Below are 17,110 nucleotides of genomic sequence, written 5' to 3'. Positions count from 1 at the left end.
AAATTAGCTATAAAAGGAGAATAATTTGCTATAATATGGGATAGAGAATGAGGACTTATTAACAGACCTTCCAGCTTTTACTATTGACTGCCTGTATCATGGAGAGAAAAATTCCTCTTTGGGCTTTTAATTCTTTTCATAATACCAAAATAATAAAGTGACAGGTAAACAGTATGTTCATGGCTTTGGATATAATCCAGCTCTTCAGATTTAGACAGCATGGTCTGATTCCCAAAGCACCCATCTACTGCTCTTCCACTTCCGCCTCATCTTGCAATGGCTATACTGAGCATACAGCAATCTACAGAAATAGCACAGAAACAGACACCTTCCTCTCTTCCTTGAAAGATCATGAAGGTACCTATCGAGATCCGATGTAAAAGGCAGAGTTCTCAGTTGCTTGATTCTCTATGAGGAAGAGCCTTCACCTTGATATGGTTGCTTTTGTGTAGTACCCAACAAATAAAATCACAAGGGAGGAAGTACTATTTTCATTTTCATTTTAAGAGCAATTTAAATACAGCACTAGTTTAATAGAAACAAATAGTTATAAAGCCTGCTTGTTTAACTGTAAAAAGGCAAATTGAATCTAGGAGATTTAGAGGTGCCTTTCCTTGCAGTAGATGCATTAGACTTAGCGAGTACATTAAAACATGTGGTATGTGTTTTTCCAGCGATGGAGGTGGAAACATCCTATAACGTCGGTTGCTTCCATCAACTGCCATGATTGCAGCCTATGAAATCCAGGAGTTTATTTTTGTATGAGGACTAGAGGACTCTGGCTGAGTATTCTTACTGCCCTTCCCAAATCTTTCAATGGCCTACATACTCTAAAGCAATGGTTCTCAAACTTTCTATCCTTGTGACCCCTTTTATATCTACATGCAGATAGCATGCTTGACATAGTTTATGAATTTCTGTTTGTTTAGTGCAGTGATGGCGAACCTTTTAGGGACCTGGTGACCAAACTAAAAGGCCTTCTGGCACTGGGTATTACCTAGGGGCAGGACTTCTGCTGGGTGGGATTTCTTCTCCCATACCGTCCTGGGCCTGGGACGGCCAGAAAGGAGGAGGACAGACACGCACCTGTTCCTCCTGTTTCCCGTTTCCCATGTGTTACAAATTATTATTATTATTATTATTATTATTACTACTACTATTATTTGTATTTCACTTAATCTTCAGGAATCCAAGCGGATTACAGCAGTAAAACAAGATACAGTTAAAAGAGAAATGCATTAAAAATTTCAAGATTCCCATCCCTCCCCCCGTCATAAAAACATAATTAAACACTAAAAAGAGATTAAACCAAGAAGAACGTTTTTTTTTTTAAAAAAAAAAACATTAGTTTACAATAAAAATTAAAATGAAGTAAAACATTTTCAAGCAGAGTCCAGGTAGAGTAAAAGATAAAGATGTAGGATAATGGGAGGGGGGAAAAAAGAGGGAGGGGGAGGCAGGTCAACAAGAATGTTCTAGTCTAGAAAGGCCTGCCGGAAGAGATCCATCTTAATAGCCTTCTTAAAGGTTTCCAAGGTGGTAATCTGACGGATCTCATCCGGCAGGTTGTTCCAGAGTCTAGGAGTGGCTTTTGAAAAGGATTACTGGGTCACTGCAGAAAGTCTAGTCCTTTTTGGTTGAAACAGATTCTTCCCAGCGGAACGAAGAGTGCAGGGAGGATGATATGGGAGAAGGTGCTCCCGCAAGAAGTCAAGATACAAGCCATAGGTTCGCCACCATGGGCTTAGTGTGTGTATTTTCATTTGCACATTCAAGTATATTCCTATTTTAACATTTTTAAGGAAGTAACAACATTCAGATAGAATAGTTTTATTTAAATAAATTCAATGCTTAATTGTCCCCTCCAAGACAGAAAAGCTACACAACAGAGTTTGTGAAGTTTAATACACTTCGCCTTTGGAAAGAGGAAGGAGGGATCAGGACCTTCAAGTCTCAACTCCCCCCCCCCCTTCCAGGAACAACTCGGGGCCTGCCCCACAGTTTGAGAACCACTGCCCTTAAAGGCACCAGATTACATCCGTTCTTAGAAGCTAAATGAGAGGGAGTTCATCAGGCAGGTCCAGCTCCATCAGGGCTAGCCTGGAAGAAGGAAGAGCCCTCCCTCCAATCCATCTGCCTTGGTCCAGGCCTCAGAGGGAGAGAAGAACCACTGGACTTCATCCCCTTTCCCTCCACCATTCCCTTCTCCTTTTGTGTCGTGTCTTTTAGATTGTAAGCCTGAGGGCAGGGAACTGTCTGATTAAAAACAATAATTGTAAGCCGCCCTGAGAGCCATTAGGGCTGAAGGGTGGGATATAAATACCTTAATAAATAAAAATAAATAGAATCATCTGTGGTTGGATGAAGACAGCCAATAAATACCAAGTGCTGTAGGCTGCATTTCAGCAGAAGGAACTGGCAAAACCACCTCTGAGTGTATTTTGCCTAAGCAAACCCTATGAAATCCATGGGTCGCCATAAGGTGATAGGTGAGTTGAAGGTGCACGCATGTACACACACACACACACACACACACACACACACACACTCTTCCATTCCCAGCATTCCATTGGGTGGAACCATGGCAGTTAAAGTGAAATAATGGTGCCATAATTCTATAGTGTGAATGGGCCCCAAGTAGAATCTGTAGTTTGCTAAATCTGTTCTCTCTTATGCATCAATAGCTACATATATTTCTGACAAATTTCACTACAAACAGTCCAAGCCCAAATTACTTCAGACACAACCTACAGTATTAGTTTTTGCATGTTAGATTGAGGGGGTAGGATTAGAGTGAGAGAAAACCCCAGTGCTACCTTTTTTTTCTGTCTGGAAACGATCATGGTGTTAGCTTAAGGATTTTATGACAGAAGGAATATTTGAGTCATAATGTGTCAGACACATGGATCAAAAAGAAAGAAAAGGGAGAAAAATTCGGCTCAATCTCAGGAGATAATTGATTATGAGAAACTGAATAGAAGCTTAGCTATACCAAAAGTATATTATTGAATACCAGCCATTGAAGGACTTGTCTAACCAAGGAAAAACTCCAAACTCCCCCTGAAGCCAGTGCTGGCAGTCCTCACAATGTATGGCTACCTTCAGGGAGATACCATTGTTTCTGGCCCTTAGTCTGACTTTGCTCCAAACTAAACCAAGTTGGAGAAGTCTGGTGTTTCCCAGAAAGCTAGACTGGGTCCAGTTCAGCTCAGTTCATTGTCCACCTGTCTGGAGCCATGCCATCCCCCTTCCCTGTGCTGGCCAATGCAGGGAAAGGGGATGGCATGTTTCAGAAGCTGCAGCTGCCGCTTTGTTGTGGGCAGGAGCTCTGTGTAGACAGAAATGGTCATCCAGACATCTGATCCACAAGGAGGCTAGGCATCTGTCCACAGCAGAAGTGGTGGTACACTGGGCAGACTTATATGGCGCTCCTGCCCATAAGGAAGCAGTGGCTCCAAAAACAGGCTGCCACCACTGCTGCTGCAGCATTGCAAGCCTTTAAGAGACTGCCTGGCACTTCTGCTATTATAATGGGGCACCCCTGCAATCAACAAGAAGTGGGTAGAGTAACCTCTTCTTTTTGATCACACGATGGGGTGCTCCATTTCTGATGTCAGCAGAAGCAATAACATAGCAGTGGTGTCAAGGGGGATAGGCCAATGCAGTTGATGCAGTGTTAGTGCAGCTGGCCTGTGTGTACAATGATGCAGCATCGCACCAGATTAGACTCATTGCAAGTAGTTGCCATTATGGTTGATCTGGTGTCAGTCCAGGACATAATGCTCTGCACTGGTTTCAGATTAAGTGGCCAGTGTAGACATGCCCTAAAACAACTAAAGGGGGGGGAAAAACAACCAATGAAGAAATTATGTGAAAATAGTGATGCTTTTTTTATTCTCAGAATCTATTCTGAAAGGCAGGGTTTAGCTGTGTAAAAGGAAATACCTAAAATCAAAGCCCTTCTGAGATGATCTTAGTGAAACCAAGTGGCTAAAATGAGAAATCTGTCTGGTTGGTCTAAAAGCACGATCTGGGGATGTATAGAACACCAGTTTTGCTGATTGGTGTGCCTAAATGAAATAAACAACATGGGAACCTTGTGTACTCAAATACTATCTTGGGATTCCACGGAGAAAAAGCAATCTAATGCTATTATAAATTAATATATTTTCCTCAACAGTTACTCATCTTCCAAACTAAGGACTAATGTTCTGACTCCAGTTTTGCAAAAACAAGCAAATAAATAAATAAATAAATAAAATGAAACAACGATGTAAACGAAAACGATTACAAAGAGTCTAGTCAAATTTCTTGTCTTTTATATTTACATTGCAACTTTTTGTTTCATCTGTTTCTTTGGATAAAGACTGCTTACTATGTTTTTGTTGCTACTGAACTCTCTTACCCATGAGGGGAGCAAGGAATCAATGAAGATGAAAAAGAATGAAATCAGTAGGTGCAAAATGAAATATATCAGGAAAATGGAGATATTAATGTATTTCAAATTCAAATGATTTGTTTGACCAGGGTTTATTTTTAAAAGAAAAGAGATATTCCAATAATAAACACGGTTGTGTACTGTCTGGGATGGCAGGTGGTGAGGTAGCATATTTTATATCCTAGTACTTTATGGTGATCTGTTAGGAGAGTTTTACTGAAATGACTCAGCTCCATGTTTTGTTTCAGTCATCTAGAGCAGGGATCTTGACGTTCATCGACAGAAACTCCCTCCAGCCCTGATCAGCATAGTCAATGCCAAGGAATTTGGAGTGCTGACTCATTTTACCCTTATCTAAAATATTCACACTAAACTGCTATGTTCTTTCTTTCATTTCTTCATTCAGTTTCTGCCCTACCTTTTCTTTAAATAACAACTGGGGGAAGGGGGGGAATCAAGAAGGCTAACAATAAAGTGAACTGATCAAGTGCAAGTTGAAAACATAAAACAGATTGGCCTAAATCCAATTTTTAGTCCCAGCTAGAATAGAACAGAACAGAATAGAATAGAATAAAGTTGAATCAATGGGAATTTGTCTGCACTTGTGTAAATTCCAGTGCTTCAGTAGATCCACTAATTGCAGCTAACAATAACCATCAATTAAAAGAAATAACTTTTTAAAATAAATCTTTTTTTAAAAAAAAGGTGGCACCTGTTCAGTTAAAAGTGCCTTTTATAGCAGCCCAACTTTACTGCCAGCAGAAGGACAACAATAAGGAACCCAGACTAGCTTAGACTTTTAAATCAGCGATGAGGAACTTGAGGATCCTCCAGAAGCTGTTGGGCATCCCCTCCCAGCCGGCATAGTCCATAATCAGGAAGTTTCTGAACACTTTTCAAAAGCAGCCTCATCAAGATTATAGTATTTCTAATGGGATGTAACTAAGGTGTGCATCATCACAGCCAGATCAGACAGTTCCAGGAATAGACCAACTTGGTATTCTTATCTTATTCCTTGACACATCATGTCTATTTGTTAAATAAGTTAGACATTTGCTTTTTTTATCCCTTTAGCTGTAGGCTTTAAATTGTTTTAATATAATGACTAGTTTAATCCTATTTTAATATTGACTTTTGTATGTTTTTAATTATATTGTACTTGTTTTAAATTGTCAGCTGCCTGTGCAAATTCCCCCAATTTGGGAAAGGGCATGGTATAAAAAAGCATAGAGCCAGCGTTATATAGAGCATTGGACCATGACTTTGGAAACCAGGGATCAAAATCTCTCTTTGACTATGGAAACCTGTTGGGTGGCCTTAGACAAATTACATTCTCTCAGCATTAGAGTAAGGAAGGCAAAGACAAACCCCCTCTGAACAAAGCTTGCCAAGAAAACCCAATGATAGCATTGCTTTAGGATCACCATAAGTCAGAAATAACTTGAAGGCACACAACAACAACAAGAAGTAAAGGTGAAGATGAGGATGATTGGACATCCCTTTGAGCTGACACTGATAAAAGTAATTCAGTGAAAAGGAAAAAGTAATTTGGGGGAGACAGTAGTTTATCTACATACATGATATGCATGTTTTTTCACTCACTTTTTACTCATGTTGTACATCTATAAATGTGACTGCATAAATTTGATGTACAGCTCCCTACTTTTGGTAGAATATTCTGAGAGTTGTGTTGTTGTTGTTTTTAATGACTTGTAAATATGGGCTATCCAAATGTTAATTGGTTTCAACAAGAAAGATTTAAGGGCCTAATACTTCCATTGAAATCAGTTGAACTCGGGTTAAATTTGGAAGGATCAGGCTTTAGATTTGTCAGATTTCACACACACACACACACACACACACACACACACACACACACCCAAATATCTGTCTCTTTACATGAAAACGTTAGATCAGATGCTCTTAAGTTGCATTGCAGTTATTAGTTGTGGCATAAGCAACACAAACCTCCCTTCTGAATCACAAAAGAATACTATCCTCCCGGAACATTTTCCTAACACATTTTGCAGGGCTAATTTAGAAGTGATTTCCCTTAGGATGCCCATATTGAAAAATGTATTGTTCATTCAGAGATGAAATTTTTATTTGTTCTTTTGCTTATTTGTTCCTTGGTTTAGTAAGCAGCTTTTTGGTGGGAAGAAGAAAATCTGAACTGGTATAAAGAACACATTACAGTATGTATTTTAAATGCTACACTTATCTTGTGTTCAGAGAGAGAAAGAGAAAACTAGATGACAACCTTCAACCAAATTGCTTTCAAAATGACTGTAGTAGCTTTTTAAAAAATCTTCTGGGAGCTTTATCTTATAAAGTCCTCTAATAATAAAGCCATATGAGATTATTATTCATACTTCTTAGTGTCCCACAAGGGAGACATTATGAACTCTTCTCTTTTACTGAATGTCCTTCTTTTTTAAAAAAGGAAGAAGAATACATGAAGGTAGGGTTATCACACAATATTTCTAGTAAATAGTGTCTATAATAGGCTATTGGAGTATAGGAGTGGTTGCAATGATGAACAAACCAAAAGAAAATTGAACAGAACCCTTTTTAAAATAAAATAATCAAAGCACACGCACCTCTTTGAAGAGCTTTAAAAAAATAAATTAAAAGGGCATTTAAAACACCAAAGGGGCACACCTTGAAACAGCATGTTTTGAGAGACTTTGTAGCCAGTAAGTTATTTTGTGTGGAACAACTGTTAATTCCGCTCCTGGTTGGAGTCACTTGGGAGAGCAGAGGTTAATGTTTCAAAGTGAGAGGAAAGACAGGTTTCAAGCAATTGACATTGAAAGGAGTTATGAATATTTGAATACCCCAAGCCAAGGCCACCTGGTTGTAGTGCACACATATGTTCTGTTTTGGCTTAGACCATTTCCAGGTACAGTTTTGTGTACCTAACAAGAGCAAAACTTGGAAAGGTTCATTTTTAGATTACAACTTCCCAAATCCCCTAGCCAGCATAGTTGGCATTTGTTGTGTAAGGAATCAAAACTTGGGTCTCTCAAAACCCACTTTATTTTCTTGATTTTCCAAGATTACAAGTAGATGTCTTTTTTAGGAGGATGCCTTATACAGGTGTGTGAAATCGTGCTAGATGAAGATGTTTGGAATTAAACATGGTACTTTAATGTGCACAGAACATACTGTCGTCCTTGGAGGAATCTGCCACTTAGTGTTGAAGAGTGCAGGATTTGACACTGTGACTCATATTAATATACGTATAGTTGTTATACCACAAATTCTCCCTTCTTTGCTTGTTTTTATTCTACCATGTGCTGAAATAGTGTAATCTGCTGATTCCAAAATCTCTCAAATACTTAAAACTTGAGTGATAAACTGTTCCCATATGAGTTTACAGAGCCTTCCTCCTGCCTTCCTTCCTTGGCACCTCCGCTGGCACAGTCATTGTACTTGAAGTCAATGGCAAGCTTTTTTTCAATCTTGTCTCCCTGAAGGGAATGAAATGTAGTAGGAGAGGGAAGGGTTAACCCTCCTATCCCTGCAGTCTGTAATATCCTAATCCTAGTACAGTGAGTCCATGGTAACCACTGGGTTTTAGTTCCAGAACCTCCTGTGGATACCAAACTTCATGGATGCTCAAGTACCATTAAATACGATACAGCCCAGCCACCCCGAGCGTGGGCTTGCCATCTAAGGTTTTGAATATCTGCGGATGACAAGTCCCATTGCCCTAATGGCAGTGCATGTGCTTGGCCGTGGTAGCATAGCTGAGTGTAGGTGTGTCGCCATTAAAAACCATTGGATTTGAGGTCCCATGGTTTTTGGCATCTGTAATGGGGGAGACCAGAATGGAACTCGCATGGAGACCCATCATATAGTAAAATGGTGTCCCTTATATAAAATGGCAAGATCAAGGTTTGCTTTTTGGAATTTGTATATTTTAATAATTTTTTCAAGCTGTGGATGGTTGAAACCTTGGATAATTAATCCGTGACTGTAGAGGAAAGCCTCCCATCAGTTCCAGTGGGAGGCTGTTTTTCCAGTCCTCATTGCTATGTTGGCAGAAGGGATAGGAAGTGCAGTGGGCCCGTTCCGAAACCCCCATGTAAGGCAAAAGTGTGTATGCTCAAGCCCAATTGAATATAATGGGGCTCATGGTTGCAGTGTGGCTGTACGCGCTGCGGGCGTGTGCACCATTCTCCCTTTTGCCACACGGCTTCAGAGTAAGTTGAAAGCAGCGTATAGTGCGCCTATGTATGGCACGGGTGCACTGTACTTGTGTAAGTTATGTATTATGCATGTAGATGTGGATGGATAAGCAGTGAGACACATACCAGTGTGTACAGGTTTGGAGGACAATAGTAAGTATTGAAAAATATAAGATGAATCTTTAATTTGTAGTACAATCCTCCCTCCGTTCTCATAGTTTTGAAATTCATGTCCCTTGCTTATGCGCAAGGGACGATCAGACGGGGGAACAATGGGGCGCATACCCGCATGCTTCCATGGCCACGTGCCTATACTCAAGCCAATGGGGCTTGAATATAAGCAAAACTCCATTTTCACGAGGGGATCCAGAATGGATCCCCCATAAAAAAGGAAGGGGCAACTGTCATTTTAAAAACTTGCAATGGAACTTGCTCAGATTGCTAATCAAAAATTGTTCCTTTTGCTAGGTCAGATGCCAGCTCTTGCACTTCCAGAATAATGCTGCATGACAAAACAGACAGAGTTTTAAGCTTTGAGGGGGGCATTAGCCATCAACACACCATGTGGATAGGTGGGCACGGAAAAAGCTGTAACATTAATATGCTGTTTCATTAAAGTCACAGACATTCAGACTGTGTTGTATTTAGATTTGATACCTATAATGGTTGGGAATGTATTGATATTGGAATCTGTGTAGAAACAGTGGTTACTTCTCCTTAGAGAAGTACAATTTCATACAACAATATTGAATATCTCTCCAGAGTAGATTTAACAGCTGAATGGTACTATATGCACTACCACTTACAGTATTTCCTCCTTAACTAAAATAAAACAACCTTTGTTATTAATCATCGTGTGAAAAGTTATTTAGCAGCACAATACTAATTAATACAATACAATAGGTATGCTGTCAGAATCTTGCTTTTTGAAGCAAGGTATTTAGAAACACCATAGACAACAGACACAGAAGCTCTTGCTTGTGCAAGTGGAGGTTTTATCCAAGCCAACATACTGTCAGCCTAATTATTACTGCTCCAGCTATCCTATCATTGCAGTTACTACTACTAAATAGCTAATGTCTAGAAGTCTCTTGTTAATTGCCATCAAGTCAACTTCAATTTATGGTGACCCTATGAACAAAAGACCTCCAAGTCATCATGTTATCAGCAGCCCTGCTCAGGGTCATGGCTTCCTTGATTGGGTCTATCCAGTTGTAATGCAGTCTTCCTGTTTTCCTGCTGCCTTCTACCTGACCCAAGGATTGTTGTCCTTTCTAATGCATCATGTTATCTCATGATATGTCCAAAGTATGACAGTCTCAGTTTTAGTCATCTTGGCTTCTAGTGAGGCTTCGATCTTTATTTCCTCTTGGACTCACTTATTTGTCTGTTTGGCAGTCCAGGATATCCACAGAACTCTCCGCCAGTACAATACTGCATATTGGTTGGTTTTCTTCATATCAGCCTTCTTCACTGTCCTGTTTTCACAGTGATACATAGAAATGAGGAATACAATGATAGAGACAGTCATGACTTTCATATTCAATTATATAACTTTACACTTCAGGATCTTATCTAGTTCTTTCATAGCTGCCCTTCCAAGTCCTAGTACAGTGCACCATGTCATATGCACCTTACAGCTTATGCTGAAATCCGCACAACGGAAGAGGCAAGGCATGCATGCGGCATGCACAAGCCTCATTGTTTTCAATGGAACTTGAGCATATACGGTATTTGTCTTACGTGAGGTGTGTGTGTCAGGAACAGAGCCCTCCTATAAGGAAAGGGCGCACTGTATTCTGATTTCTTGACTGTAGGTTCTATTCTGATTAATGATGGAATCCAAGTATGGAAAATCTTTGACTATTTCAATTTCTTCATATTCTATTTTAAAGTTATGTAAAATATCATTGGTCATTATTTTTGTTTTCTTAATAATGTTCAGCTTTAAACCTGCCTTTGCACTTTCATCAATTGTTGTTCCAAGTCTTTGCTGTTTTCTACTTGTAGTATGGCATCATCTGCATATCTTAAATTGTTGATTTTCCTTCCTGTAATTTCTACACATCCTTCCTCTAAACCTAATCCAGTTTAACACAATACATTTTTGTACAAGTTAAAGAAAGTGTGATACTATACAGCCTTGCCTGACCTCTCCCCCCCCCTCCCCCCAATTTGTTTCTCCATATTCTTCTCTGAAGGTAGCCTTTTGTCCTGAATACAGTTACACATCAGGACAAATGTTGTGGCATACCCGTTTCTTTCAGAGCAATTTATAGCTTTTCATGATCACAATTGATCCACATTTAACTGTGTTTGTCATAGATTGTCGGCAAAACCTAATGCAATACAGTGATTTCACAGCCTCCTTGTCCTTGTGTGGTTCAGGACCTATGGGTAACATAGTGGTATAGAGAAGCAGAGGATTGGTTTTCAGGGAAAAACGTAGTTGTGTGAATAATAAAGAAGGCCTATCCATTTTGACCACATGCATACCATATAGAGAGTACAATACTAATGGATTAATTTCAGCTAATAAATGTTGAATAGTACTGTAACTGTAGAAGAAAATAAAAGATACATTCTGAAGCATCTTGAAAGAAGCAGTCTGTTAGAAACTTCAACTTGTGAATATTATCAGAAATAAATTGATACCTTGAACTCTGTGGTTTGAGACCCTGAAAACAAATAATCAGAAATCTAACATAATATCCCTCATAGTATTTTAAGTGGACTGAAATTCTTCTTTCCAAAAACATTTTAGTTGATAGCTCAATGTCATCCTGTAAGCATAAATGCCAGATTAATTTGGAGAATCCTTTATACATCCTAAGCCATTCAACAGTGACATACCATTTCTTGGTGGGTCCTCCTATCCTATTGGCTATATATCTTTTGTGCTATATTTGAATAAGTTCTGATAAAACCCAGTGGCATCTTTCATCTTTTTCCTTCTAACAGCTTTGTCAAGGACAATAGTTTTATTTTAAAACAAGCTCTTCAGGAAAACTCAGTTTAGAACTACTATCTCCTTCCTTCCTCCTCGTGTTCATAATGAGTGTATATTTATGTCTCTTTGCTCAATGAAAACTTGTGGAAGTTAAAAAAAATGGGCGGGGGGGGGGACATTTGTTTTATTCCTCTGTTTTATTCTATAAAACCCTGTTTGTCAATCATAGAGTATCTGAAAATTCCAAGTAGAATGTTATTTGAAAAAGCTATCTAGTCAACTCCTGCATTTATTTTGGATCACATATTCTGACGTGCAAGTCCCCTAAACTGATACATACTTGTTCAACATATGGGAGGGAGAATTCACAAACATAAATAACAAACTTGAAATGTAAAAGGAAACTAAAAATGTGAAATTTTGACAGTATTACACTATTTTTAATTGAGATGCCTGCAAACTGAAATGGTAGTATTTCTTGACTTTTTTTTAACATTTATATCCAGCCCTATTAAAATACTCCATTCAGTATCAAGTTCAGATTTGGTACTTGTGTTCTCATGATGACCCATCTTTAAAAGATAGTTTATAATGAACATTATAGTAACAGTTTCCCCATCATAACTACATTTGGAGTCAGCAGAAGACTCTGCTTTGTGACTCCTATGAGATTTATGCAAGATCCAGAAATGAAGCCCATGCCCTAACCCAGACTGGTTCATGTATTCATTGGTACACTCAGTCATTTCCCAGCTGAGAGGGTGAGATGCTCCTTAGATTGGGTTGTCTTTCCCATTTGCTCCTAAAGGCAGGAAAATGAGAGGGACAAACCAATTTTAGGAGGATCAAATCGTTCTCCGCTGGAAATGTACGTACATCAGGTAAGACCAACGTTCCTATCAGTCACTTTAATTATATCCCACTTTTGCCCTAAGAGTGGGATGCAAAGCAGGCATTACTAAGCAGCGAGGGGATTTTTTTTTTTTTTTGAGGGGGGGATGGCATGGCTCCATGGGAGCTATGAACATATGTCATGATCTCTGCATACCACAAAACAGATGTGTGGAAGTTTAGCAAGAAGGTGCCATTGGAGGAATCCACTGAATCTACCCCTGTTCCTCTCTGCACGGAACCACCTATGTGGAGTCCTGTGGCCTGATGTTTTCCCACATTAAAAATGAAAAAGCTTGAAATTATTCTTGAAATGTCAGTACTGTGTTCGATCATAATTATCCCTCCAAACATTGTCAGATTTGTATGCAAAGCGATCTTGTAGCACCTTGGAGATTAACTGAAAGAGAGAAGTTGATAGCATTGGCTTTTGTAGACTTAAGCATACTTCCTAGAAGCACAGGTTTTTTTTCCATATGGAAAATGAAATTGAATAATACAACTACATTTCATCTTGATGAAGATATCTGAGTTTATTATTTAACAGCAGTAAGACTAGATTAAGATCTACTTCCCATAGGGCATTCACTGTGATGGCTCCCAAATTGTGGAATGGCTTGCTGGAGGAGATCCGTCTCATTACCACCTTAGATGCCTTTAAGAAGGCAATTAAGATGGATCTCTTCCGGTGAGCCTACCCCCCCCCCCCCCCCGACCTGCTTTAACAGCTTAAGATGATACTCCACTTGGAACTTGATGAGGAATCAGATTTTGATATTGCACATATACAGATATTTTAATGTATTTTTAAATTTTGCTTTGTATAATGAGAATGTATTTTAACTATGTGTAACTTTATATATGTGCTGTTCTCCCGCCTCAATCCGTAGGGAGAGGCAGGATATATAAATTATTATTATTATTATTATTATTATTATTAAATAAGTTAAAATGATAGAGTCAGAAGCTTCATGGTCACTTTCATTTGATCTCTATGAAAAGCTTGTGCTATTTAAAAAGATGCTTAATGTGTATTCTACTCCAACAAGGATAGCTGTGAGTAAAGTATTCTGATAGGCAATGAGAAGTGAGTAGAGTTGTCAAGGCTGAAGTGTTAAATTGTAATAATCTGGAAGGAGTGTCTTAACGTACACATACACCATATTCCTGTTTTGTATGCATTAGGAACCCTGTAAGAGTTAGTTGTGTAATGAGCACTGAATATTTTGAAAGCACAGAAAGTAGGGAGTATCAGTTGCAAAAAGATTTCATTATACAGTAGTTGAAATCCTAACTGCATTTCTGGGGGAATAAATATCATTGAATGAAAAGGGCAAGATCCAGTAGTGTCACTCCAGTCACTAAACTGCTTCCATCAGCAGATATGGGAGTGAGTATTTCTCCCCTTCCCCCAGGCACCATTCATGTGTATCTGCAAAACCTGCTCTGGGTTTAAGACGGTGGGACTTCTGAGTAGATATTTATAGGATCACTTTGTTAAAGTGTCAGAATTACAGAATGAACCTGGGGGAAAAACAAACAGGAAAATGAACCAAAATATAGAATTCAGCAAGGGGAGTGTTAAATCTGGTGTTTTGAGGTGATCTATGGATTTACTGTGGCCACAACACAGAGAAAATCCATGAACAATCGTGAGAAATAAGGGTGGTGGATTTTATCTGACTTAACTATGTAAACTCTATGCAAATAACATCTTAACTTGTGTACTGTTAAACCATAATGTAATTTAAAAATTCATAAAGTCTAGACTGTCATTTCCTCCACCTGCCAAATCTACTGGAACTATGTTTAGAATGTCTTCTTAAACAGAGAAACACCAGGCATGTTCCACCATTACAACCAGGGAGGGTTGGAGTGGTGGAGTTTGCAGCCTGAGGAGGTATCCTGACAGATCTGATTAGCCTTTTAGTTTGCTGGGTGGGAGCCAGAAGAGAAGAGCAGACCTCCAGTTGCAACAAGCGAACATGATTTCTGCATTTGTATGACAGTGCGCATGGACTACTAAATGTTCGTGTATCTAGTTATTTCCATTTTTAGGGGGCAAAACTGCTCTTCATGTTTTCTGTTGAGCCTTTAGGCATCTAGTTGTGACATCACAGAGGACCTAATATCACATTGGCATTGGGTCACATGGGTCATTATTTATAGAAAGAAATGTTGGGTCATATGATTGGTACATTAGCAAAAGTTTGACTTTCCCCCAAGATACAAGCAAAACAGTTTCATTTGATATGGCATATATTATTTAAGTATTTACATGATGTTTGTTTTTAAACATTTATTAAAATCTATGTGAGAATATATGTTTTAGAATGGCTTAAGACATCCATTCCAAGCTGGTTGGAAGCAAATGAATGCTTTAAAATAATATAAAAATTGGAAGAGGCAAAAGTAAATCTTTGAACACTTAAATGTAAAGTCCTTGACTCACATTTAATTTATAGAGTTTAAATATTAGCAGTAGTGGATAATAGTCTGTTTCACTAGCGTTAACAGTCCTGTAGAGCTTGCTTTTTTATATGTTTTATAGAGGTTTTAGTAGACTTACAAGCTAAACACAAGTCAACAGTGTGATGCAGTGGCCAAAAAAGCCAACAGATTCTAGGCTGCATCAGTAAGAGCATAATGTCCAGGTCAAGGGAAGTGCCATTCTGTTCTGCTTTGATCCGACCATATCTGGAGCACTGTGTCCAGTTCTTGGGATCACTGTTCAAAAATGACATTGACAAACTGAGAAGAGTGAACAATCAAAAGTCTTGAAAGCAAGCCTTATGATGAATGACAGGGAGCAATAGCAATATCAAGTACAGTTGTATACCGCTTATCAGTGCACTTAAGCACTCCCTAAGCGGTTTACAATGTGTAAGCTAATTGCCTTCAACTCATTTTAGCGACCTCAGAAGGATGCAAGCCTGAGTCAAGCTTGAGCCCTTGGGTGGTATTGAATTCACAACTTTGCGGTTTGTGAGTGAGTAGCTGCAGTACAGGCATTTAACCGCTGCGCCACCAGGACTCCTCTGTCAGGCTAGGAACTGTGTATGTTTAGTCTGGAGAAGAGAAGACTGAGAGGTGACATGATAGCCATATTAGAAGGGATGTCATGCAGAAGATGGAGTGAATTTGTGGTCTGCTGCTCCAGAGATTAAAACAAGAACCAATGAATTCTGATTATGAGAAAATATTACACCTAAACACCAGGAAGAATTACTATAAGAACTGTTTGACAATGTAATAGAATGCCTCAGAGGATGGTGGACTCTTCTTCTTTGGAGGCCTTTAAACAGAGGTTGATGGGCATCTTTAAGGAGAGCTTTAACTGTGTATTCTTGAATGGCAGGGGTTGAATTGAATGGCATTTGTGGTGTCTTCTAACCCTTAAGATTCTACAATTCTGTAATCTAACCTGTGCCTATACTCAGGAAAATGACACAATTGCTTCCCTGAGGCTTCTTGCAGCACTCTAAGCCTTACAGAGACAACTTGGACTTCAGGAAATGAAGATATTAAGAAATGAAGATTAAATTAAGTGTATTTTTGAGGGAGATGGGACAGTGAATAATGCAGGAACTGCCATTCACACTGCAGATGGCTGAAGTTGTTACCTGGAGGGAGAAAGCAGTATGCTCTCCTTCCTTCCAACCCTACCATGTTGCAGTGATATTGTTATTTGTAACACACTACTTTCAGTATCTCTTTTTAATATTTAACTTTTTACATACATATTTGGGCAATATTGCTTCTGCATTTTATAGCTAAAAAATCCAAACCATTGTCAGTTCAAACTGCTATATTATGTTTGAAGTAAAACCTAATCTGTAATGTTATGTACGTGTTTCCCCTGAAACATTTAACATGTTGAAGAGATAGCATGTCTAGATACAGTTCATCATAACTACATGACTACTTAATCAAGAATATTATTAATTTTTGATGCTAATCTGAAAGTTACATTGTCTTCCATCTCAATAACAAAACCATTGGTTGGCTTGAGATTTAGTCATACTGAATGCCATTGATTAATTGGTTCTGTCCTGGATACCAGATAACTGCTGATAAGAAAGTATTTTCCAGGTTTAGCAGGGACATGCATAGTGTTTTTCCTCCTCCTTCTTCTTTTTCAGAATGCTGCAGTTAGGATCAGATTCTTGTAAAACATATTTGGTAGAGACAATTTTTCCAGCAGTCTCTAGTTAATAAATACAGTACTTCATATTGCCAAAGAGATGAAAACTTTTTCTTTTCATAAGCAATATTCTCTTGTTTTTGCTGAGACTGGGAGATCTATAACTTGCTCTAGAACATATTTCTCTTTTTGTAGGCTCTCCCTTTGCCTGTTTTTAAATCAATGCTATAACTAAATGTAAGCAACAGTTTAATGAGTGCTACCATGCCTAAATACTTGGTTATTGTAAGGATTTCTGATATAGTCAAATCTCTGATGTTAATCAATCTGCTACATGCTGCCTCTTTGCACAATGTGTGTCACATTGTGGCATTGTGGTGTGGATTAAGTGGGACCCTGAATTTGTTGGGTGGTTATGGCTGATGCATGGGTGATCTTACCTTCAAACAAGGAATTGAGCTTGATGCTCTCTCTCTCTCTCTCTCTCTCTCTCT

General features: G+C 38.8%; 1 protein-coding gene across 7 annotated transcripts in view; it reads left to right on the top strand.

Annotated features, from left to right (window-relative positions):
* The window catches only part of LOC149310975 (AT-rich interactive domain-containing protein 1B-like), a 488,779-nt gene that overhangs the window by 177,785 nt on the left and 293,884 nt on the right, over window positions 1–17,110 (top strand). The gene's annotated exons all lie outside the window — the stretch shown is intronic.

This window comes from Sceloporus occidentalis, unplaced genomic scaffold, assembly GCF_023333645.1.
Source record: "Sceloporus occidentalis isolate IW3139 unplaced genomic scaffold, rSceOcc1.0.p SCAF_6, whole genome shotgun sequence".
NCBI lineage: Eukaryota > Metazoa > Chordata > Lepidosauria > Squamata > Phrynosomatidae > Sceloporus > Sceloporus occidentalis.
Note: the sequence above shows the minus strand (reverse complement) of the source record. Positions and strands in the feature narration are given on the sequence as shown.